Raw genomic sequence first — 24,687 nt, forward strand, 5'->3', positions numbered from 1 at the left:
TATACAGGGGGTACTGGTACAGAGACAATGTGGAGGCTATATACAGGGGGTACCGGTACAGAGACATTGTGGAAGCTATATACAGGGGGTACCAGTAAAGAGTCAATGTGGAGGCTATATACAGGGGGTACCGGTAAGGAGTCAATGTGGAGGCTATATACAGGGGGTACGGGTACTGAGTCAATGTGGAGGCTGTATACAGGGGGTACTGGTACAGAGTCAATGTGGAGGCTATATACAGGGGGTACTAGTACAGAGCCAATGTGGAGGCTATATACAGGGGGTACCAGTAAAGAGTCAATGTGGAGGCTATATACAGGGGGTACCAGTAAAGAGTCAATGTGGAGGCTATATACAAGGCTATATACAGGGGGTACCGGTACAGAGTCAATGTGGAGGCTATTTACAGGGTGTACCAGTAAAGAGTCAATGTGGAGGCTTTATACAAGGCTATATACAGGGGGTACTGGTACAGAGACAATGTGGAGGCTATATACAGGGTGTTACGGTACTGAGTCAATGTGGAGGCTATATACAAGGGGTACCGGTACAGAGTGAATGTGGAGTCTATATACAGGGGATACCGGTACAGAGTCAATGTGGAGGCTATATACAGGGGGTACCGGTACAGAGTCAATGTGGAGGCTATATACAGGGTGTTACGGTACAGAGTCAATGTGGAGTCTATATACGGGGTGTTACGGTACAGAGTCAATGTGGAGGCTATATACAGGGGGTACCGGTAAAGAGTCAGTGTGGAGGCTATATACAGGGTGTTACGGTACAGAGTCAATGTGGAGGCTATATACAGGGTGTTACGGTACAGAGACAATGTTGAGGCTATATACAGGGTTTTATGGTACAGAGTCAATGTGGAGGCTATATACAGGGGGTACCGGTACAGAGTCAATGTGGAGGCTATATACAGGGTGTTACGGTACAGAGTCAATGTGGAGTCTATATACAGGGTGTTACGGTACAGAGTCAATGTGGAGGCTATATACAGGGGGTACCGGTAAAGAGTCAGTGTGGCGGCTATATACAGGGTGTTACGGTACAGAGTCAATGTGGAGGCTATATACAGGGTGTTACGGTACAGAGTCAATGTTGAGGCTATATACAGGAGGTACCAGTACAGAGACAATGTTGAGGCTATATACAGGAGGTACCGGTACAGAGACAATGTGCGGGGGCACCGGTTAGTTTAGGTAATATGTACATGGGGGCGGCAAGTAGTAGAGCGTTGGACTAGTAACCGAAAGGTTGCCAGATGAATCCCTGAGCTGACAAGGTAAAAATATGTTCTTCTGCCCCTGAACAAGGCAGTTAATCCACTGTTCCTAGGCCGTCATTGAAAAAAGAATTTATTCTTAACTGACTCAGCCTAGTTAAATAAAGATAAATAAATAAACATGTAGGTAGAGTTATTAAAGTGACTATGCATAGATGATAACAACAGAGAGTAGCAGGGGGAGGGAGGGGGGGCAATGCAAATACTCTGGGTAGCCATTTGATTAGCCGTTCAGGAGTCTTATGGCTTGGGGGTAGAAGCTGTTTAGAAGCCTCTTGGACCTAGACTTGGCATTGCGTTATCGCTTGCCGTGCGGTAGCAGAGAGAACAGTCTATGACTAGGGTGGCTGGAGTCTATGACAATGTTTTTTAGATGATAGATAACCAAATCCACTAAAACACATAGAGAGAGAGGAGGATGAAAATGAAAGTCATTTTAATATGAAGCACTTGTCTCATGTCTTTCTGGTAATTACTTCTAATTTAGTCTCATGAGAGAGTTCATTAACGAATTCACATGTAACTGTTCAAATGGAAACGTCGATGAAGGAAGTTTAAATATAAGACGTAGCGGAAGGTTACTTGTTTACGACCGGAATCTTAAAGGGGCTATCTGCAGTTTGCTACATACATTTTTCAGACATGTAAATTAATGTTATGTGCCAATTGATTCTTTAAAAAAAGGTAACTATTAAATGCCTCATTAGCTCAGTTCAACTGTCATGCCCCATCAGAACCCACAATATAAGCTTGTTTTACTTCAATGTTTGTAAACAATGTTAATGTAAACAAGCACTATATAGCCTCAAAACATGATTAAAACTGTAGTTGTGATATAATGGATGGTTAGTCATTTCATCCGTAGCTCTGTCTATGAATCTCCTTGTTCGGGCGGCGTTCGGCGGTCAGCGTCGCCGGTCTTCTAGCCATCATCGATCCACTTTTCATTTTCCATTCCGGCCCGGGGGAGTGGATTGATAATGGCTAGAAGACCGGCGACGCCGAACGCCGAACGCTGCCCGAACAAGGAGAGGAACCAACTTCGGCGGAAGTCGTGACTGTCACGCCCTGACCTGAGAGAGCCGTTTTTCTCTGTTTGGTTAGGTCACGGTGTGACATGGGGTGGGCATTCTATGTATTTTATTTCTTTGATTGGCCGAGTATGGTTCCTAATCAGAGGCAGCTGTCTATCGTTGTCTCTGATTGGGAATCATACTTAGGCAGCCCTTTTTCCCCTCCTTCAGTTGTGGGATCTTGTTTTTGTACAGCTCAGTGAAAGCCTGCAGAACGTGATGTTCGGTTTCCTTTGTTTGTTGTTTTGATTTAGTGTTCTGAGTTATAATAAATATTAATCATGAGCACTTACCACGCTGCACCTTGGTCTCCTCTTTACGACGGTCGTCACAGTGACACCAATCTCTCAGGTTTTCACCAAAAATTGGCAGGGAAAAGGCTTTGTTATTGTTTCAACTGCTGATTGCCATTTATTTATTAAAAAAAAAACAGTTGAGGGGTAGATCAGCCTTTTTATTGGAGATAGAGCGTGGCTTGCATTGATGTAATTGCCTGAATCATTTCCAATCCCCATTTAAATTTGCTGGTAAATACATTGCGGCATTAAAGGGCATTTTAAAAGGTTCTATAAAGAACCAGTCTGCTATTTGAATTTTTTCTAAATAATATCTGTACCGTGGCTTAAATTGGATTTGTGCAACAAATTCTAAAACATTATCATTTGGAAACAGTGCCAGAGAAATAAAACCAAAGCATATAACGCTGTTATACATTTTCCATAAACTGTTTACAGGGTATGGAAACCAATATGTTATTTTGTAATTTGGGTGCACTAGCTGGCAGAAGCAGCACCTATCTGGCACAGATAAAAAAAATATATATCTGATTGCTTTTACGTTTAAACCCACCCCAACCCTTATTCAATAAAACTGTCAATAAACAAAGACAGTAACTGCAGCTGCACTTTTCAACAAAAAAACGAGAGGAGAGAAAACATTCAGAACAGAAAAAAAACACACACACACAGGGGAGACAGCAAGGCAAAGAGCGGCTGTGAACCATAAAGGTTGGACTTATAACAAGCTGTCAGAGTTCTGTACAGGAAGTCCAATTTGGTCCTCTCCCCAATGGCACACTATTCCCCCACAGGAGTCTTGTCAAAAGTTCTACACTATGAAGGGAATAGTGTGCCATTTAGTAGGATTTGGGACGCACTCCAAATAGGAGTCATCGTTAGAGGAAGTCCTCTGTCACTACCTGCTGTCTACTGTAGACCTGTAGCTCTGTCACTACCTGCTGTCTACTGTAGACCTGTAGACCTGTAGTTCTGTCACTACCTGCTGTCTACTGTAGACCTGTAGACCTGTAGTTCTGTCACTACCTGCTGTCTACTGTAGACCTGCAGACCTGTAGCTCTGTCACTACCTCCTGTCTACTGTAGACCTGTAGTTCTGTCACTACCTGCTGTGTACTGTAGACCTGTAGCTCTGTAGTTCTGTCACTACCTGCTGTCTACTGTAGACTTGTAGACCTGTAGTTCTGTCACTACCTGCTGTCTACTGTAGACCTGTAGTTCTGTCACTACCTGCTGTCTACTGTAGACCTGTAGACCTGTAGTTCTGTCACTACCTGCTGTGTACTGTAGACCTGTAGTTCTGTCACTACCTGCTGTCTACTGTAGACGTGTAGACCTGTAGTTCTGTCACTACCTGCTGTCTACTGTAGACTTGTAGACCTGTAGTTCTGTCACTACCTGCTGTGTACTGTAGACCTGTAGTTCTGTCACTACCTGCTGTCTACTGTAGACCTGTAGTTCTGTCACTACCAGCTGTCAACTGTGGAACTGTAGTTCTGTCACTACCTGCTGTCTACTGTAGACCTGTAGTTCTGTCACTACCTGCTGTCTACTGTAGACCTGTAGTTCTGTCACTACCTGCTGTGTACTGTAGACCTGTAGTTCTGTCACTACCTGCTGTCTACTGTAGACCTGTAGTTCTGTCACTACCTGCTGTGTACTGTAGACCTGTAGTTCTGTCACTACCTGCTGTCTACTGTAGACCTGTAGTTCTGTCACTACCTGCTGTCTACTGTAGACCTGTAGACCTGTAGTTCTGTCACTACCTGCTGTCTACTGTAGACCTGTAGACCTGTAGTTCTGTCACTACCTGCTGTGTACTGTAGACCTGTAGACCTGTAGCTCTGTCACTACCTGCTGTGTACTGCAGACCTGTAGTTCTGTCACTACCTGCTGTCTACTGTAGAACTGTAGCTCTGTCACTACCTGCTGTGTACTGCAGACCTGTAGACCTGTAGCTCTGTCACTACCTGCTGTGTACTGCAGACCTGTAGTTCTGTCACTACCTGCTGTCTACTGCAGACCAGCCATCTAGAGATACAAGGTAGAATCCACTCTGCTGTGTTTGACACTAATTCAATCTGTCTCCTGTCTTGAGGAATGGACTGAAAATATATCCTGCAGCACGTTGTTAACTGTTATGATCACGTAATTCTGTTTAAAACATGTTTACTGACACAGGTAGTAAGAGGGAAATAAATTGCTTGTTCCTTTTTGCTGAAAAAAAAATGATTTGCGTCTGACAGTAACCAGGTTTCCATCCAACCATTTAATGCGGATTAATTACTTGACACAATAAAAGCCAGGACAAGCCTGATTGAAACAGCAAATTTACACGCAAGATGTCCTAATGTCTACAAAACGAAATATGCTAAACAAGGTGGGATAATTGTCTGTGAATCAGATTATGCAACAATTGCGGTGGAAATGCAGTTATGGGTGAATATTGATATAATAACCACCATGTCTTACGTTATAGCCAACTGCCACACCATGTGGAAAAGCATGAAGAGTTTGTAGACAGATGAAATCAGTTGTGATGAGCTTCACATGGTGGTTACGTGCGCAGCGGCCTGATTCACATTGTCTCCTCTGAACAGTTGATGTTGAGATGTGTCTGTAATTTGAACTCCGTGAAGCATTTATTTGGGCTGCAGTTTCTGAGAATGATAACTCTAATGAACTTATCCTCTGCAGCAGAGGTAACTCTGGGTCTTCTTTTCTTATGGCGGTCCTCATGAGAGCCAGTTTTATCATAGCACTTGATGGTTTTTGCGACTAAATTTGAAGAAACTTTAAAAGTTCTTGACATTTTCTGGATTTACTGACCGTCTTAAAGTAATGGTGGACTGTCATTTCTCTTTACTTATTTGAGCTGTTCTTGCCATAATATGGACTTGTCATTTTACCAAATCTTCTGTATACCAACCCAACCATGTCACAACACAACTGATTGGCTCAAACGCATTAAGAAGAAAATAAATGAAACAAATTAACTTTTAACAAGGCACACCTGTTAATTAAAATGCATTCCAGGTGACTACCTCATGAAACTGGTTGAGAAAATGCCAAGATTGTGCAAAGTTGGCAAAGGGTGGCTACTTTGAAGAATCTCAAATATAAAATATATTTTGATGCTTTTAACACTTTTTTTGGTTACTACATGATTTCATACGTGTTATTTCATAGTTTTGATCAAATCAAAAATCAAATCAAATGTATTGATATAGCCCTTCGTACATCAGCTGATATCTCAAAGTGCTGTACAGAAACCCAGCCTAAAACCCCAAAAAGCAAGCAATGCATGTGAAAGAAGCACGGTGGAAAACCCTAGCACCCTAGGAAAAACTCCCTAGAAAGGCCAAAAACCTAGGAAGAAACCTAGAGAGGAACCAGGCTATGAGGGGTGGCCAGTCCTGTTCTGGCTGTGCCGGGTGGATATTATAACAGAACATGGTCAAGATGTTAAAATGTTCATAAATGACCAGCATGGTCAAATAATAATAATCATAGTAGTTGTCGAGGGTGCAACAAGCACGTCCGGTGAACAGGTCAGGGTTCCATAGCCGCAGGCAGAACAGTTGAAACTGGAGCAGCAGCATGGCCAGGTGGACTGGGGACAGCAAGGAGTCATCATGCCAGGTAGTCCTGAGGCATGGTCCTAGGGCTCAGGTCCTCCGAGAGAAAGAAAGAGAGAAAGAGAGAATTAGAGAGAGCATATTTAAATTCACACAGGACACCGGATAAGACAAGAGAAATACTCCAGATGTAACAGACTGACCCTAGCCCCCCGACACATAAACTACTGCAGCATAAATACTGGAGGCTGAGACAGGAGGGATCAGAAGACACTGTGGCCCCATCCGATGATACCCCCGGACAGGGCCAAACAGGCAGGATATAACCCCACCCACTTTGCCAAAGCACAGCCCCCACACCACTAGAGGGATGTCTCCAACCACCAACTTACCGTCCTAAGACAAGGCCGAGTATAGCCCACAAAGATCTCCGCCACGGCACAACCCAAGGGGGGGGGGCACCAACCCAGACAGGAAGACCACGTCAGTGACTCAACCCACTCAAGTGACGCACCCCTCCCATGGACGGCATGGAAGAACACCAGTAAGCCAGTGACTCAGCCCCTGTAATAGGGTTAGAGGCAGAGAATCCCAGTGGAGAGAGGGGAACTGGCAAGGCAGAGACAGCAAGGGCGGTTCGTTGCTCCAGCCTTTCCGTTCACCTTCACACTCCTGGGCCAGACTATACTTAATCATAGGACCTACTGAAGAGATAAGTCTTCAGTAAAGACTTAAAGGTTGAGACTGAGTCTGCGTCTCTCACATTGGTAGGCAGACCATTCCATAAAAATGGAGCTCTATAGGAGAAAGCCCTACCTCCAGCCGTTTGCTTAGAAATTCTAGGGACAATTAGGAGGCCTGCGTCTTGTGACCGTAGCGTACATGTAGGTATGTACGGCAGGACCAAATCGGAAAGATAGGAAGGAGCAAGCCCATGTAATGCTTTGTAGGTTAGCAGTAAAACCTTGAAATCAGCCCTTGCCTTAACAGGAAGCCAGTGTAGGGAGGCTAGCACTGGAGTAATATTATCACATTTTTGGGTTCTAGTCAGGATTCTAGCAGACGTATTTAGCACTAACTGAAGTTTGTTTAGTGCTTTATCCGGGTAGCCGGAAAGTAGAGCATTGCAGTAGTCCAGCCTAGAAGTAACAAAAGCATGGATTAATTTTTCTGCATAATTTTTGGACAGAAAGTTTCTGATTTTTGCAATGTTACGTAGATGGAAAAAAGCTGTCCTTGAAACAGTCTTGATATGTTCTTCAAAAGAGAGATCAGGGTCCAGAGTAACGCTGAGGTCCTTCACAGTTTTATTTGAGACGACTGTACAACCATCCAGATTAATTGTCAGATTCAACAGAAGATCTCTTTGTTTCTTGGGACCTAGAACAAGCATCTCTGTTTTGTCCTAGTTTAAAAGTAGAAAGTTTGCAGCCATCCACTTCTTTATGTCTGAAACACAGGCTTCTAGCGAGGGCAGTTTTGGGGCTTCACCATGTTTCATTGAAATGTACAGCTGTGTGTCGTCCGCATAGCAGTGAAATTTAATATTATGTTTTCGAATGACATCCCCAAGAGGTAAAATATATAGTGAAAACAATAGTGGTCCTAAAACGGAACCTTGAGGAACACCGAAATGTACAATTGATTTGTCAGAGGACAAACCATTCACAGAGACAAACTGATATCTTTCCGACAGATAAGATCTAAACCAGGCCAGAACTTGTCCATGTAGACCAATTTGGGTTTCCAATCTCTCCAAAAGAATGTGGTGGTCGATGGTATCAAAAGCAGCACTAAGATCTAGGAGCACGAGGACAGATGCAGAGCCTCAGTCTGACGTCATTAAAAGGTCATTTACCACCTTCACAAGTGCAGTCTCAGTGCTATTATGGGGTCTAAAACCAGACTGAAGCGTTTCGTATACATTGTTTGTCTTCAGGAAGGCAGTGAGTGGCTGCGCAACAGCTTTTTCTAAAATTTTTGAGAGGAATGGAAGATTCGATATAGGCCGATAGTTTTTTATAATTTCTGGGTCAAGATTCTGCTTTTTCAAGAGAGGCTTTATTACTGCCACTTTTAGTGAGCTTGGTACACATCCGGTGGATAGAGAGCCGTTTACTATGTTCAACATAGGAGGGCCGAGCACAGGAAGCAGCTCTTTCAGTAGTTTAGTTGGAATAGGGTCCAGTATGCAGCTTGAGGGTTTAGAGGCCATGATTATTTTCATCATTGTGTCAAGAGATATAGTACTAAAACACTTTAGTATCTCCCTTGATCCTAGGTCCTGGCAGTTGTGCAGACTCAGGACAATGGAGCTTTGGAGGAATACGCAGATTTAAAGGAGTCCGTAATTTGCTTTCTAATGATCATGATCTTTTCCTCAAAGAAGTTCATACATTTATTACTGCTGAAGTGAAAGCCATCCTCCATTTGCGAATGCTGCTTTTTAGTTAGCTTTGCGACAGTATCAAAAATAAATTTCGGATTGTTCTTATTTTCCTCAATTAAGTTGGAAAAATAGGATGATCGAGCAGCAGTGAGGGCTCTTCGATACTGCACGGTACTGTCTTTCCAAGCTAGTCGGAAGACTTCCAGTTTGGTGTGGCGCCATTTCCGTTCCAATTTTCTGGAAGCTTGCTTCAGAGCTCGTGTATTTTCTGTATACCACGGAGGTAGTTTCTTATGACAGATGTTTTTAGTTTTTAGGGGTGCAACTGCATCTAGGGTATTGCGCAAGGTTAAATTGAGTTCCTCGGTTAGGTGGTTAACTGATTTTTGTCCTCTGACGTCCTTGGGTAGGCAGAGGGAGTCTGGAAGGGCATCAAGGAATCTTTGGGTTGTCTGAGAATTTATAGCACGACTTTTAATGCTCCTTGGTTGGGGTCTGAGCAGATTATTTGTTGCAATTGCAAACACAATAAAATGGTGGTCCGATAATTCAGGATTATGAGGAAAAACATTAAGATCCACAACATTTATTCCATGGGACAAAACTAGGTCCCATGGATGTCTTCATTATAATTCTACAATGTAGAAAATACTGAATATAAAGAAGAACCCTGGAATGAGTAGGTGTGTCCAAACATTTGACCGGTACTGGAGGTCGTGGATGATGCCATGACTGATTCAATAGGACTCAAACAGCAGGACACAAACACAGGCTGATTAGGGTACAAAATGAATATCACATATTCAATTTAGTCAAATAAGTCAACCTACACCCAGAAACAATGTGAAGGCAATGCATGAAAGGCAACAGCTGCCTAACGACAAAAGGAACAATACCTAACCAATTCCAAGGGTTATCATGAATATTCCTAACGACAAAAGGAACAGTACCTAACCAATTCCAAGGGTTATCATGAATATTCCTAACGACATAGGAACAATACCTAACCAATACCAAGGGTTATCATGAATATTCCTTATTGAAGTAACATTGTTAACGTCAAATTTACATTTCCTTTCATGATGATGGTGTCAATAAGCAGTTTCCATGTCTCTTACCAGAAACAGGTGGTGCTTAACCAGGGTTGCCTAGGTTACTTTCTAAATGTAATCCGTTACAGTTACTAGTTACCTGTCCAAAAATTGTAATCAGTCACGTAACTTTTGGATTAGCCCCAAACTAAGTAATGTAATCTGATTACTTTTTTGTTGTTGGTTACTTTCCCTTTAAGAAGCATTAGAAGAAGGCAAAAATGATCCATCAAACACATTTGGTTGTGTCATTAACGAATTTGTGGTCAGACTCACTCAGGTGGAACAAACTTAAACTTGCTCCTTGTTTACATTTTAGCAGACACTCTTATCCAGAGCAACTTACAGTAGTGAATGCGTACATTTCATTTTATGCCATTTTTATTTTTTTTGTACTGGTCCCCCGTGGGAATTGAACCCACAACCCTGGCGTTGCAAACACCATGCTGGCGTTACAAACACCATGCTCTACCAACTGAGCCACAGGGAAGAATGTTTCAAAGCTGAATTGAATCTTACTGAGAAAACAGAAAACTTTCATAATGTAAACATCCTTTCTGATGTAATCCAATAAGTAATAATCTAGTTTTAAAAAAGTATATGTAATCTGATTACAATGATTTTGCTGGTAACGTAACTGGTTACAGTTACAGTGTTTTCATTTTTGTAATCAGATTACATGTGATCAATAAATTCTAAAACCTGTGCTTAATTTAGCCCGTTCAGTCCTGAGACCCCAGAAAATATACAGCTTTTCATCGAAATCCCTGACCAGTCCTCATATTTAGTCTCATTATGAACTGTTTTACCATGTATCTGCCTGACCATTCCTCATATTTAGCCTCATTATGAACTGTTTTACCATGTATCTGCCTGACCAGTCCTCATATTTAGCCTCATTATGAACTGTTTTACCATGCATCTGCCTGACCAGTCCTCATATTTATCCTCATTATGAACTGTTTTACCATGTATCTGCCTGACCAGTCCTCATATTTAGCCTCATTATGAACTGTTTTACCATGTATCTGCCTGACCAGTCCTCATATTTATCCTCATTATGAACTGTTTTACCATGTATCTGCCTGACCAGTCCTCATATTTATCCTCATTATGAACTGTTTTACCATGTATCTGCCTGACCAGTCCTCATATTTAGCCTCATCATGAACTGTTTTACCATGTTCTTTTCAGGACAACCAGGGCTACAAGTAAAACACAAAACAATTTTACATAAATAGTTGCAATGACGAGTTTTATTTGTCAATAAAAAAATAAGGTCCGTTAATTAAAGCAATAATCTGATAGAAGTGTATTTTTTATAAATGCTGTAAGTACAGATTTATTTTCTCTCACTGGGAAATTAATTTCCAACTAGTAAGGGGCAATTGTGCAGAGTTTGTAGTTTGTGACAAAAACCGTGAGCTCATTAGAGTATTACAAACACTATTTCCTGGGATTTCATATGATCTTCTATGTTGAAGAACCCCTTTCCCTTCATAGATAGTTTTTAATCGTTTGTTACTTTCAAACCATTCGGACTCTACAGACGTTTCAGTAAAAAAATACCCGGTCCCGGGTCCCCCCTTGTCTCACAAACACCGCTCTAGCTCCGCCCCCATGAATCACACAGCCTAATGGTAGATGCAGAGGAAATAGACCAATCCAATGGTACAACCCACAAATCTGTAGCTCAAACACACAATGTTAACAAGCGTTTTGACGTCCAAAACGCGCCGGAGTTACGGTGGGATTCATTGGGTTAAAGACGTCCTCCAGTAATTGTTTAACTTTTCCTGTTGAAAAGCAATATCCCAAGTATAAACTTAGTAAAGTACACACACTAAACGGTACAAAAATATGTTTTGAGCAAAATAGTTTTTTTTTTTTTTTTTACACAACTGTAAACATTAAAGGAGTTTGTCTGATGGGAATCCGTGATGTCATCGGCCTCCCACCTTGCTTGAGGAGCAAATGAGAGCAACAGAGGCTCACTTGTCCTGTCATGACATACCTGGACCACCTATTGAGATGTGCCTTTTGTTAAGGGATTCAGCTGTTAAATGAGGTGAGAAGACTAGAGTGCCACTTTATCTTTTGCTAAAACCTCTGTCAGCATACTGCAACCCTCCAAAGCCTGGAGCACAAGTGGATCCTAAACTGAGAGAGAGAGAGAGAGAGAGAGAGAGAGAGAGAGAGAGAGAGAGAGAGAGAGAGAGAGAGAGAGAGAGAGAGAGAGAGAGAGAGAGAGAGAGAGAGAGTGTGTACGTGTGTTTATGTGCATATGTATGTGTGAGCGTGTGTGATGAGTCAGTGCACCAGTACATGTTGAGACAGCACACTGGCAACTTGAAGACCTGTCAAACACTTTCCTGTGGGTCTGTACTTGTTCCCTGGTTCTAATACTTATCCTTCCATTTTGATGCAGCATGACTTTTACTTTGTTTTTTAATTGGACTGTAGTTGCTCCTGTCAAGATGGACACCGTGTCTGACATTGTTGGTGTGTGTGTGTGTCCGTGCGTGTGTATGTTTCATTTTGTGCGTGCGTGTGTGTATGTGCGTGTGGCAGTGTGCTTGTGTGGTTACCTGTATGTTTTGGCAGGGACACAAAGCGAAACACCCCCGCGCTGCTGGTCTTTTGGGACAGACCTGTCAAGAGCTGGTCTGTCCCAAAGAGCTGAAGCCTGGTATTATTTAATCATCACCCCGGGATGATACATAACGACAACAGGGGTGTCTGCCAATAACCCACAGTATTTTTGACTGTCCGCGCAACCATTGTAAGTGACAAAACTAAATGTCATTGCTCCGACACGACTCTACAAACGTACATTCGACTAAAGTCACAAACACAATTACACTGCGCAACATCCCAAGACACAAATAACATGACAAAATGTACAATACAAATCATCCAAGACACGCCTCTACCGTAAAATTCTGAGACAAAATGTGGATTCAAACCTCTAACTCAGCTGATACTCTGAGTCAAACCTCTAACTCAGCTGATACTCTGAGTCATGCCTTTAACTCAGCTGGTACTCTGAGTCAAACCTTTAACTCAGCTGATACTCTGAGTCAAACCTCTAACTCAGCTGATACTCTTGAGTCAAACCTCTAACTCAGCTGATACTCTGAGTCATACCTTTAACTCAGCAGATACTCTGAGTCAAACCTTTAACTCAGCTGATAGTCTGAGTCAAACCTTTAACTCAGCTGATACTCTGAGTCAAACCTCTAACTCAGCTGATACTCTGAGTCAAACCTTTAACTCAGCTGATACTCTGAGTCAAACCTTTAACTCAGCTGATACTCTGTGTCATTTTGGCAAGATATAATTAAATGAGATTTAAAGGGATACATTTTTATTATGACAAAAACTTTCTACAAAGCTGACACATCTTTCTCGTCGGCAACACACACACGCACCCACGCACGAACACACACACACACACACACACACACACACACACACACACACACACACACACACACACACACACACACACAGAGAGAGCTACATTTGGATGGTCCCGCGGGCACAGTCAGTCAAGGTGCTTGCAAGAATAAAAGATACATTTTAGATTGTTCCTGTCATTCTGAAACACCTGCATGATATATTATAGAACTGAGCATTACTGCGAAGGCTGATTAAGCTTACCACCGTGGTATAAATTTTCCCAACACAGGGAGGGTGTCATATTCATTGATTTTGATGAGTACCCCTCAGTTGGTGATTGGTTCACCTTTAACCTAACGTAACAGGTTTAGAAAGGTGCCTGAGTGGGCAACGTTAGCTAGTTAACATTAACCTTCTACATCTAGCTACATATTGAACATTCATCCTCTCAGGCCAGGGGCACAACAATGTATGAATTAATGGTTGGATCAGAATCGCCGTTATAATCATTGGCCAGTGTGGAGAATTAGGTAAAACCACAAGTCCAAATCCCTATCTCTATCCATGGCTAATTTAGGAAAGGGACAATTTTCGCTAGCTAGCTAGCCACCGGAGGACAACAACACAATGAGATGCAAAAATTAAACTTTTTTCTGTCAATAATGAAGTTTGGCTTGTGATGTGATTGGTTTGAAGTCAAATCCAAACTGGCTTCCCTTGACACTTTTTTTGTTGGTGTGCCAGGACCATTCACAGCTGAGCTCACTCAATTTAGCTCAACGCTGATTGGTGATTATTTTATAAATGTTTTATCAAGGGAGGCCAACTGCTCGCTGGCTTCCCTTGCATTCAATGCTACGGGTGGCAACAATGTCATCATCTTTCTGACCAGACAGCATCAGATAGACGGCTTATACATACAGAGGGGAGCTGTTTTGTTCACTCAGATGCTTTCTCAGGTGAGATAAATTCAGCGTCTTGCAAAGTGAAGAAAATGTATGAAACACAGAAAGACGAACGCTAAATAATTTTTGGGAAGAAGCCTGGAGTGAAGCAAATTAATATCACTTTCGTGACTTAAAAGTGAAGTCATACACTAACTGTGGCACATCCTCAATCAATCAGAATTTCAAACATTCCAAACATGTCCCTGTGTGTCACTCCTGTCAAAATGGCTGGCATCCTACTCTAGTGTTTTGGAGTGGATCTATGACCCTCATTACAAACAAAACAATAAAACAGGTTATTGAGTTTATCCACAAGGATGCTATGATTCCTCAGAAATGACAAAATCGTCAGCCCATTAATTCAAAATGATATAGCCAGCATGCTCCATTTGTAAATAAATACGGTCATACACTTGTAAACAACTCATCCTCATATTCCATAACGTGAAAGTGTTTTCTCCTTTTAGCAGAACAATGAGTCATTCATCTATACTCTCCCTGGTCCAGCCTTTAACTATAGTCTCCCAGGCCCTGCCTTCATCTATACTCTCCCTGGTCCTGCATTCATCTATAAGGGGGTTATTTGTTATTGAAGTTTGGTCAGGGCGTGGCAGGGGGTGTTTGTTTTATGTGTTTCGGGGTTTTTGGTTTATGTTCTATGTTAGTATATTTCAATGTTTGTTCTAGTGTGTCTATTTCTATGTTTAAGTTTCTTGGGTTGACCTTCAATTGGAGGCAGCTGTTCCTCGTTGCCTCTAATTGAGGGTCCTATTTAGTAGGGGTGTTTTTTCCTGTGTTTTGTGGGTGGTTGTTTCCTGTTTTGTGTATGTTGCACCTGACGGGACTGTTTACGGTTGTTTTGTTGTTTGTTTGATTTTAAGTTAAATAAAAGTAAATATGAGCACGTCACATGTCGCGTCTTGGTCCCCTTTAGACGACAGTCGTTACACCCTGCCTTCATCCATACTCTCCCTGGCCCTGCCTTCATCTATACTCTCCCTGGCCCTGCCTTCATCTATTCTCTCCCTGGCCCTGCCTTCATCTATACTCTCCCTGGTCCTGCCTTCATCTATACTCTCCCTGGACCTGCCTTCATCTATACTCTCCCTGGCCCTGCCTTCATCTATACTCTCCCTGGCCCTGCCTTCATCTATACTCTCCCTGGCCCTGCCTTCAGCCATACTCTCCCTGGCCCTGCCTTCATCTATTCTCTCCCTGGCCCTGCCTTCATCTATTCTCTCCCTGGACCTGCCTTCATCTATACTCTCCCTGGCCCTGCCTTCATCTATACTCTCCCTGGCCCTGCCTTCATCCATACTCTCCATGGCCCTGCCTTCATCTATACTCTCCCTGGCCCTGCCTTCATCTATTCTCTCCCTGGTCTTGGCTTCATCTATACTCTCCCTGGCCCTGCCTTCATCTATTCTCTCCCTGGTCCTGCCTTCATCTATACTCTCCCTGGTCCTGCCTTTATCTATACTCTCCCTGGCCCTGCCTTCATCTATACTCTCCCTGGCCCTGCCTTCATCTATACTCTCCCTGGCCCTGCCTTCATCTATTCTCTCCCTGGTCTTGGCTTCATCTATACTCTCCCTGAACCTGTCTTCATCTATTCTCTCCCTGGTCTTGGCTTCATCTATACTCTCCCTGGCCCTGCCTTCATCTATACTCTCCCTGGTCCTGCCTTCACTTGCACAGTTACTTCAGCTCTGGATATAACCCACAGAATGGATTTAACCCAGTTTAACTGGATTTCATCTAGCTAACCTGAATATTACCTAGCTAACCTTGATATAACCCACAGAATGGATATAACCCAGCTAACTTGGATATAATCCACAGAATGGCTCAGTTGGTAGAGTATGGTGTTTGCAACGCCAGGGTTGTGGGTTTGATTCCCACGGGGGGCCAGCACAGAAAAAAAATGCATGAAATGTATGCATTCACTACTGTAAGTCGCTCTGGATAAGAGTGTCTGCTAAATGACTAAAAAATGTAAATGTAAAAATGTAACCCAGCTAACCTGGGTATAATCCACAGAATGGATATAACCCAGTTTAACTGGATTTCATCTAGCTAACCTGAATATAACCTAGCTAACCTTGATATAACCCACAGAATGGCTATAACCCAGCTAACCTGGATATAATCCACAGAATGGCTATAAACCAGCTAACCTGGATATAATCCACAGAATGGCTATAAACCAGCTAACCTGGATATAATCCACAGAATGGCTATAAACCAGGTAACCTGGATATAATCCACAGAATGGCTATAACCCATCTAACCTGGATATAATCCACAGAATGGCTATAAACCAGCTAACCTGGATATAATCCACAGAATGGCTATAAACCAGGTAACCTGGATATAATCCACAGAATGGCTATAACCCAGCTAACCTGGATATAATCCACAGAATGGCTATAAACCAGCTAACCTGGATATAATCCACAGAATGGCTATAAACCAGGTAACTGTTACAGCTAAGTGAAGCAGGTTTTGTGTGCTTGTTTACTTCTCTAGGTTTCTATGTATTTAACAAGCAAACTGCCCGGGGAGGAATCGAGAGATGTTAGCATAGCTGTACCTGCCACTCCATTATTTGTGCTTTATATGAATAATAGGGCTCAGTGGTATTTAAATAGGCCAGCAGCGAGCATTCCAATAAGGCTGCCGCCAAGCACAACAAGGAAATTGTTCCGGGCTCTAACACTTAATCCGGGAGACGCAGTGAACGAGATCCCTATCTTGCACTTGCAAAGAAAGGAGGCAGTCAGGCTAACATCTGCTGCTACACAGAGTCGAACCTCTTCCCATGCCCTGAAATAGGAGACTCATTATGGGCATATTTCCATTAATAACATAACAAGAGATCAAGGTGAATTGAATGACTGCAAACGTACAAAACCAGTTTTTCACTGTATGAGGAAAGAGGAATATGATGATAATATTATAGAATAGAAGGTAGATGTAGGACTGTGGGAGTTGGAGGCTGTATTTCAGCACTAGGATGATAAGTGTGTGTTCTAAACCGCATTGAAGTCACTGTCTATGAAAAAGACACATACAGGTGTATCTTAACAATGCATATGAAAGCGCTGAACCGCTCAGCTGCATGACTGCCTGGAGCTGTCAGAAAAAAAAGAGGACGCGTTTTAAGTGTAACACTTTTTCAGCTGCTACGACGCCGTTCCATTCACAAGAGGGAAGAGACTCCAGCTGGTGCGTTGTTACACATTCAAAAGGGAGAAGGGCTTAAGCTGCCAGCAGGGACACATAAATTAGCATGGTGAAAGACACCTCCAAGATTTACTTCTCAACTGGGAGGCGTAAAACTCCACAGAGGTCAGTGTTCTGTAAATGAGCCCCTAAAATATATCCCCCCACCATCCACCCACCTTGCTGCCAAGCTCTCACAAGAGAGGGCCACCTTCCTTGGCAGGGAAAAGCAGTTAGTTTAAAGGCGTAAAAGAGCCCCCCTCCCCGAACCCTGTTGCGGCCGGTGGCTTTACCATGCACTGTCAATCACTTAGCCCTTTATAATGAAAGGAAGTGCCAGTTGGTTAGGATGATGTCAAATGTACAAACAGGGATATAAATTATGTTTTTTTAAAGGGTTAGGGTTATGGAGTATCTGGGGGTGGCTTTTTCCCGCCCTGAGATGGGCCGTCTGTCCCCACCCTGAGATGGGCTGTGTGTCTCCACCCTGAAATGGGCTTTGTGTCCCCACCCTGAGATGGGCCGTCTGTCCTCACCCTGAGATGAGCCGTGTGTCCCCACCCTGAGATGGGCCATCTGTCCCCACCCTGAGATGGGCTGTTTGTCCCCACCCTGAGATGGGCTGTGTGTCCCCACCTTGAGATGGGCTGTGTGTCCCCACCCTGAGATGGGCTGTGTGTCCCCACCCTGAGATGGGCCGTCTGTCCCCACCCTGAGATAGGCTGTTTGTCCCCACCCTGAGATGGGCTGTGTGTCCCCACCTTGAGATGGGCTGTGTGTCCCCACCCTGAGATGGGCCGTCTGTCCTCACCCTGAGATGGGCCGTGTCTCCCCACCCTGAGATGGGCCGTCTGTCCCCACCCTGAGATGGGCCGTCTGTCCCCACCTTGAGATGGGCCGTCTGTCCCCACCTTGAGATGGGCTGTGTGTCCCCACCCTGAGATGGGCCGTCTGTCCTCACCCTGCGATGGGCCGTTTGTCCCCACCCTGAGATGGGCCGTCTGTCCCCACCCTGAGATGGGCCGTGTGTCCCACCCTGAGATGGGCTGTGTGTCCCCAACCTGAGATGGGCTGTGTGTCCCCACCCTGAGATGGGCTGTGTGTCCCCAACCTGAGATGGGCTGTGTGTCCCCAACCTGAGATGGGCTGTGTGTCCCCAACCTGAGATGGGCTGTGTGTCCCCAACCTGAGATGGGCTGTGTGTCCCCAACCTGAGATGGGCTGTGTGTCCCCAACCTGAGATGGGCTGTGTGTCCCCAACCTGAGATGGGCTGTGTGTCCCCACCCTGAGATGGGCTGTGTGTCCCCAACCTGAGATGGGCTGTGTGTCCCCAACCTGATATGAGCTGTGTGTCCCCAACCTGAGATGGGCTGTGTGTCCCCACCCTGAGATGAGCTGTGTGTCCCCACCCTGAGCGTTGATTCAGCATGCAGAGGCCGCAGAGATGGCAGATAATTTAACAGTTCCATTTCACGCCATGCTGTTCATATACATTTATTTATTATAATTTACTGGTTTCTCACAGTTATTTACTCCGGGAAAAGGGGAGTTGTTTTGGGAGGTAAATCCAGGTAAATCTCTGTAACCGGGTTACCGCCATTCAACGCTACAAGTCATAACACGTCCGCTGTAGAAGACTGCCATTACAGAACAACACTGGTGCTAATCTCATTTACTCTGACGGCGGTTGCCAGTATACAGTTTAGACATGTATTCTGAGCCCCTTGAAATCCATTTTTGTGGTCTCAGTCAACAGAACCAGAGCTTGGTTATTCCAGTGCAACCTTAGTGTTTGGGAAAACATTTGAGCTCATTAAAATAATAGCCCTAAAGCTTGGGGGGGCAGTGCGTACTTTCCCTGCTCAGAAAGGTAGTTTTCCCCGACAAGGTTTGTTCTGTCACAGGGTCTTACACAGGCAGACGAGAATGTGTGTGTGCATTTTTGGACAAAGACTGGCTCTTGGGCTCCCTGTGAATAAAACACTTGTACTCCGGCGTTTATCTTACTGCACTCTTTGGGCACAGCTGGAATCACAAAACACAGCAACACGTCAGTCTTTTTTTAAGTCAGTTTGTGCAGAGTTCAGGCTCTAAGTCAACCCACTGTGAAAGCAATGGTAGCAATGATTGTTTATACCTGGGGGTTCACAATATTTTCACCGCAAGTGTTCCCCATAAATGCTAGTATGGTTTTTCTTACTGTCAATTTTATTGAGCGTGTCTAATTGTTATGTTTATCGACCTATGAAATAGGGTCCAGTATGACATCATTGAACTCTTCTCCCTCATGGAATGCTACTGATCCAGAAAGCCTTGAAGCTATAGGTTAATCTTATAGTCTTGCGTGGCCTTGTGTTCTTTTGCTCTACAATGAAGCATCTGGATATACAGACCTTGTGTTTAATCAATGCAAAATGGAGAACTCGTCAAAAGACCGATTTGAGTCCACTGCATGCACATCTAATACCCTCAACAATGGCAATACAATGAGGGTGGTGATTTCAAACAATGACATAATGGACAAGGCTCCCAACAGGCTAAAGTGAATTCTAAACACGGTGGTTCACGCCCTGAATGCTGATTGGCTGACCACACCTCCTCGGGCCTTATTGGTTAAATCTACCAGGCGTGGCTACTGCTTTGCCTCTTCCAGAAGACCACAGGTCATGTAATCTTGTAATTCACAGATAAAATAACTGAAAGTGTTTTTATAAGTAATCCTCCCAAAGGGCCTAAAAGAGGTTGTATGTACGGGGCCGTAATACAATATTTGCCTGGGGAGAAGGTTAGATACAATGCATATGTTCAGTAAATGTAGGTATAAATTAATTAAATATCACTAAGCGCAAACACAGGAGAACTTGGATACCACTATTACACTGAATTCTCCTATTCTATAAGCCACAATCAGCCTCTTGATGCAGTTAAGCTCAGGACTAAGTGGGGCATCATGTCTGGGTTACATGTGCTGCCTCCATTCCTATCTCACAAAGGCATCCCTATGTCGGCAGGGAGCCACGGAGGGATATCAGAGGGCCTAGACTCTGAGCCAGTGTTTTAAAGCACTCAGCAAAGGGATATAGGGAAGGGGAGGATCCCAGAATTATACATCTAGGCTAGACCTAATCATTTCCGCCTGTGAGATTGTCAGAAGGTTCTCCCGCCCAGTGGGTCAGGCAGAGTGAAAGCCAGGGAGTTGGGAGACAGTCTGTCAGAAGGAGTGGGTGAAGATATGGTTCCCTTTGACATGTTACAGGCCATTAAGGCATGCCGATAAGGTGAGAAAAGCAACCACAATCAGGCGCAGAAAGAGTCATGGTTGAATGTGTTGAAAAATGGAGGGGGAGGAAACACTGCTGGTTTGGTTTAGAGCTCAGAGCTAGTGTACAGAGCTAGGGTATAGGATAGACTCAGAGCTAGTGTACAGAGCTAGTGTACAGAATTGACTCAGAGCTAGTGTACAGAGCTAGTGTACAGAGCTAGTGTACAGGATAGACTCAGAGCTAGTGAACAGAGCTAGTGTACAGAGCTAGTGTACAGAATTGACTCAGAGCTAGTGTACAGAGCTAGTGTACAGAGCTAGTGTACAGGATAGACTCAGAGCTAGTGTACAGAGCTAGTGTACAGAGCTAGTGTACAGGATAGCATCAGAACTAGTGTACAGACCTAGTGTACAGGATAGACTCAGAGCTAGTGCACAGAGCTAGTGTACAGAGCTAGTGTACAGAGCTAGTGTAAAGGATAGACTCAGAGCTAGTGTACAGAGCTAGTGTACAGAGCTAGTGTACAGAGCTAGTGTACAGGATAGACTCAGAGCTAGTGTACAGAGCTAGTGTACAGAGCTAGTGTACATAGCTAGTGTACAGGATAGACTCAGAGCTAGTGTACAGAGCTAGTGTACAGACCTAGTGTACATAGCTAGTGTACAGAGCTAGTGTACATAGCTAGTGTACAGGATAGACTTAGAGCTAGTGTACAGAGCTAGTGTACAGGATAGAGGATAGTGTGCTCTAATTCTGTTCATTTTGACCATCATTTGAGGTTTATGTGGGTTAGTTCAATTTTCAAGTTTTAATGTCACAAGCACAAGTACAGTGAAACGCCTCTCTTGCAACCTCAAAACCTAACAACTCAATAACCAATTACAATGTATTACTGAAAAAAAAGCACACGATGAATAAGAGTAAGAAATATGAAATACACAATAAAGTAAGTAAGTAACCATACTATGTACAGAAAATATTTAGAAATGTCCTGCAGTCAAACAATGCCCCATTTATTCTTCTCAATAAAACACAGCCCTGAGAGTTAACAAGGCAAGAGGGTGATGCAAATCAAAATTGCATTAATTTCATAAGTGGAGAAAGCTTGGGGAAATAGAAAACATGACGGCAGTGTTTCAGAGCAAAAGGAGGGAGCCGCCGATGATACTTCTCTCTGCAGCTAGTACAGAATGTATAAAAATACCCTGTACTGACCTTAGAGGAAAGGTACAGAATGTAAAAGGATAACCTGTAACGACCGTAGAGTTTGGGTCCCATGACCGTGATGTTCTATGACCGTTATGTTCTTATGTACGTACATTATAAAAAAAATCATAACGTATCAGATGCTTTCCAGAATGCAGTAGCCTCATAGGAGCTTCTCTGTGGCTCAGTTGGTAGAGCATGGTGTTTGCAATGCCAGCATGGTGTGTGCAATGCCAGGGTTGTGGGTTCGATTCCCGTGGGTGGGCCAGTACAAAAAAATATTTAAAAAAATGTATGAAATGTATGCATTCACTACTGTAAGTCGCTCTGGATAAGAGTGTCTGCTAAATGACTAAAATGTAAACATTCTACATGCAGAAACACCAATGAAAAGATCCACTGTGGATCAAGGTTGCCCCTGTATCCACAGAGGACATTATGAGTAGTTTTAGCGAGGTCCCGTTAGCCGTGCTACTGAAACGATTAGTGCTACGCTCACTGATGCGCTGTTTCGCTGGGATTGGACAGAAGCTCGGCCCGCCTGTTTTTTTGTTAGCCTGTCACACTCGAGATGGCTCTCCTTGTTTAATTAAACAAGCGCTCCTTAACGGTCCTCCCGAGGATGAGCGCATGCAGTTAAAACGTCTGATTGCATCCAATCGGCAACTTAATGATTATTCAACAAGTTTCCCCACTTTGCTTTCACTTACTGTGTAGTTCATTGGCTCCGATTAAGGAAGGGACGTTTATTGTGAAATGCAGATGTGCTTTTTATGTTGTTAAGAATTTACACAGGATTACATGAGGCCTACGATGAGTTGTTGAAGTGTATCTTTGTACATTGTTGAAGTGAGTTTGGTACAGTATGTTATATGTATCGTCTCTTGTTGATATGTTTGACTGTAGGAGGGAACCACTGTGTAGGTGTTATATCCATGGGGATTTGCTGTATGCTCTGGTTTATAGAAAAGAAACGTTATACATTATGAAAATGAGTTCATGTAAATCATTGTCAACGTTTTGGAGACGTAGGGCTAACTGACTTAACAGGACTTCAAAAACTCAACCGTATGTCTGATTTGATAATATGATTCACATCCTGGTCTGTATCATTCACGTTCTATTTTAATGTTTACATTTTTTAATTTATTTAACCTTTATTTAAATTGGCAAGTCAGTTAAGAACAAATTCTTATTTACAATGACGGCAATACCCCGTCTTGAACATTTCCTTCAACTGAAGACAGGAACACTGGAGTGGAATTGATATAATGTCAACTGGTGGGAGTAATACCTTTGTTCTATTTTCTCTCGACATTTTTGCATTGAGAATACAGATTGTCCGGTTGTAAGGAGAAACTTATGCAGCAATGAGGAGTGGAGTGATCAACGGACTCAATGGCTTTGAGAAAAATGAATTCTCAGAAGTCTTTGCATCGATTCACTGCTGAATGATGCATAAGGTACTTTGACAATGCTTTGGCGTAGAATACATTTATTTTAGAGTCTACAACTGCTATCCTTCTTTTAGTACTTCTCCAAGGTTTATGAATCAGTAACGCTTTATAAACGTGGATAATCTGACAGGTTACAGTTCCAAATGTCCACTTTAGAGAAAATAAAATACAACCACAAGAAAAGAGCTGGACTCCATCGCAGTACAAAACAAAACATCTTAATGTTGTTTTTCTCTACAATGTCCCGCAGTCAAACAATGCCACATTCATTCATTCTGCTCAATAAAACACAGGCCTGAGAGTTAACAAGGCAAGAGGGTGATGCAAATCAAAATTGCATTAATTTCACAAGTGGAGAAAGATTGTGGAGAAATAGGAAAACATGATGGCAGTGTTTCAGAGAAAACGGAGGGAGCCGCCGATGATAATTCTCTCTCCCGTAGCTGGTACAGAACGTATAAAAATACCCTGTAATGACTGTAAAGATTAGATTTTTTCACAACACGACAGCTTCTGGCTAATGTGATAATGAAGCAACTCCATTAACAGGCTACTTGATTATTATTGTAATGAAACTTCACATTTTGTCATCCTCCACCATCCTGCCAATTATCAAGCATTGACACAGGGACGTATTATCCAGCAAGGCAGAATATAAATATGTAGGTGTCCACCAGTGTAGCAGGAGGAAGGGGAGGACTGTCCTCCTCAGAAAATGTCATTCAAAATAAAAATAGTGAAACATTTAAAAAGTTATCCTTATTAGATAAAACTATACTAAATATATTCACGTCACCAAATAATTGATTAAAACACACTGTTTTGCAATGAAGGTCTACAGTAGCCTCAACAGCACTCTGTAGGGTAGCACCATGGTGTAGACGGAGGACAGCTAGCTTCCGTCCTCCGCTGGATACATTGACTTCAATAGGAGTCTCATGGGTCTCACCCCTTCCATAGACTTAAACTGTAATTATGATGACTTCCGGACGACATCCTCTAAACTATCAGAGCTCTTGCAGCATGAACTGACATATTGTCCACCCAATCAAACGATCAGAGAATGAATCTAGTACTGAAAGCATGACCTAGCTCGCACTGCAAATCATAAAATGTGGTGAGTAGTTGACTCAAAGAGAGAAACAATAGTTGAACAGCTTTGAACAGATTAATTTATTTAAAAATTAAGGAGGAGCAAGAGAGAGAGAGAGAGAGATAGTTATATTTGATCTTTTCTTTCACTTACTTAGCTAGCAAATGCAGCTAAATAGTTTAGCCTACTCAAACACCTAGCTCAAACAGAGGGATGCTATATTAGCTAATTGGCTATGACCATCCAACACTGGAACTCTTCCATGTGGCTATAAAAGTGAACTGTTGGTGTGTGATCAGGGGTGTATTCATTTCTGTTGAAACATTTCTTAACACAGAAGCAGGCAGCACAAAACGGGGATAAACATACCCCCGG

The 24,687-nt window shown here is 43.1% G+C and overlaps 1 long non-coding RNA gene across 1 annotated transcript; it reads left to right on the top strand.

Annotated features, from left to right (window-relative positions):
* The first annotated feature begins 1,244 nt into the window (after positions 1–1,244).
* Positions 1,245–23,600, top strand: LOC115151474 (uncharacterized). Its single transcript, XR_003867299.1, has 2 exons — positions 1,245–1,291; positions 23,100–23,600. It is a non-coding gene; the product is annotated as an uncharacterized LOC115151474 (long non-coding RNA).
* The last annotated feature ends 1,087 nt before the right edge of the window (positions 23,601–24,687 follow it).

The sequence above is a fragment of the Salmo trutta genome, chromosome 17, assembly GCF_901001165.1.
Source record: "Salmo trutta chromosome 17, fSalTru1.1, whole genome shotgun sequence".
Classification (NCBI taxonomy): Eukaryota; Metazoa; Chordata; class Actinopteri; order Salmoniformes; family Salmonidae; genus Salmo; species Salmo trutta.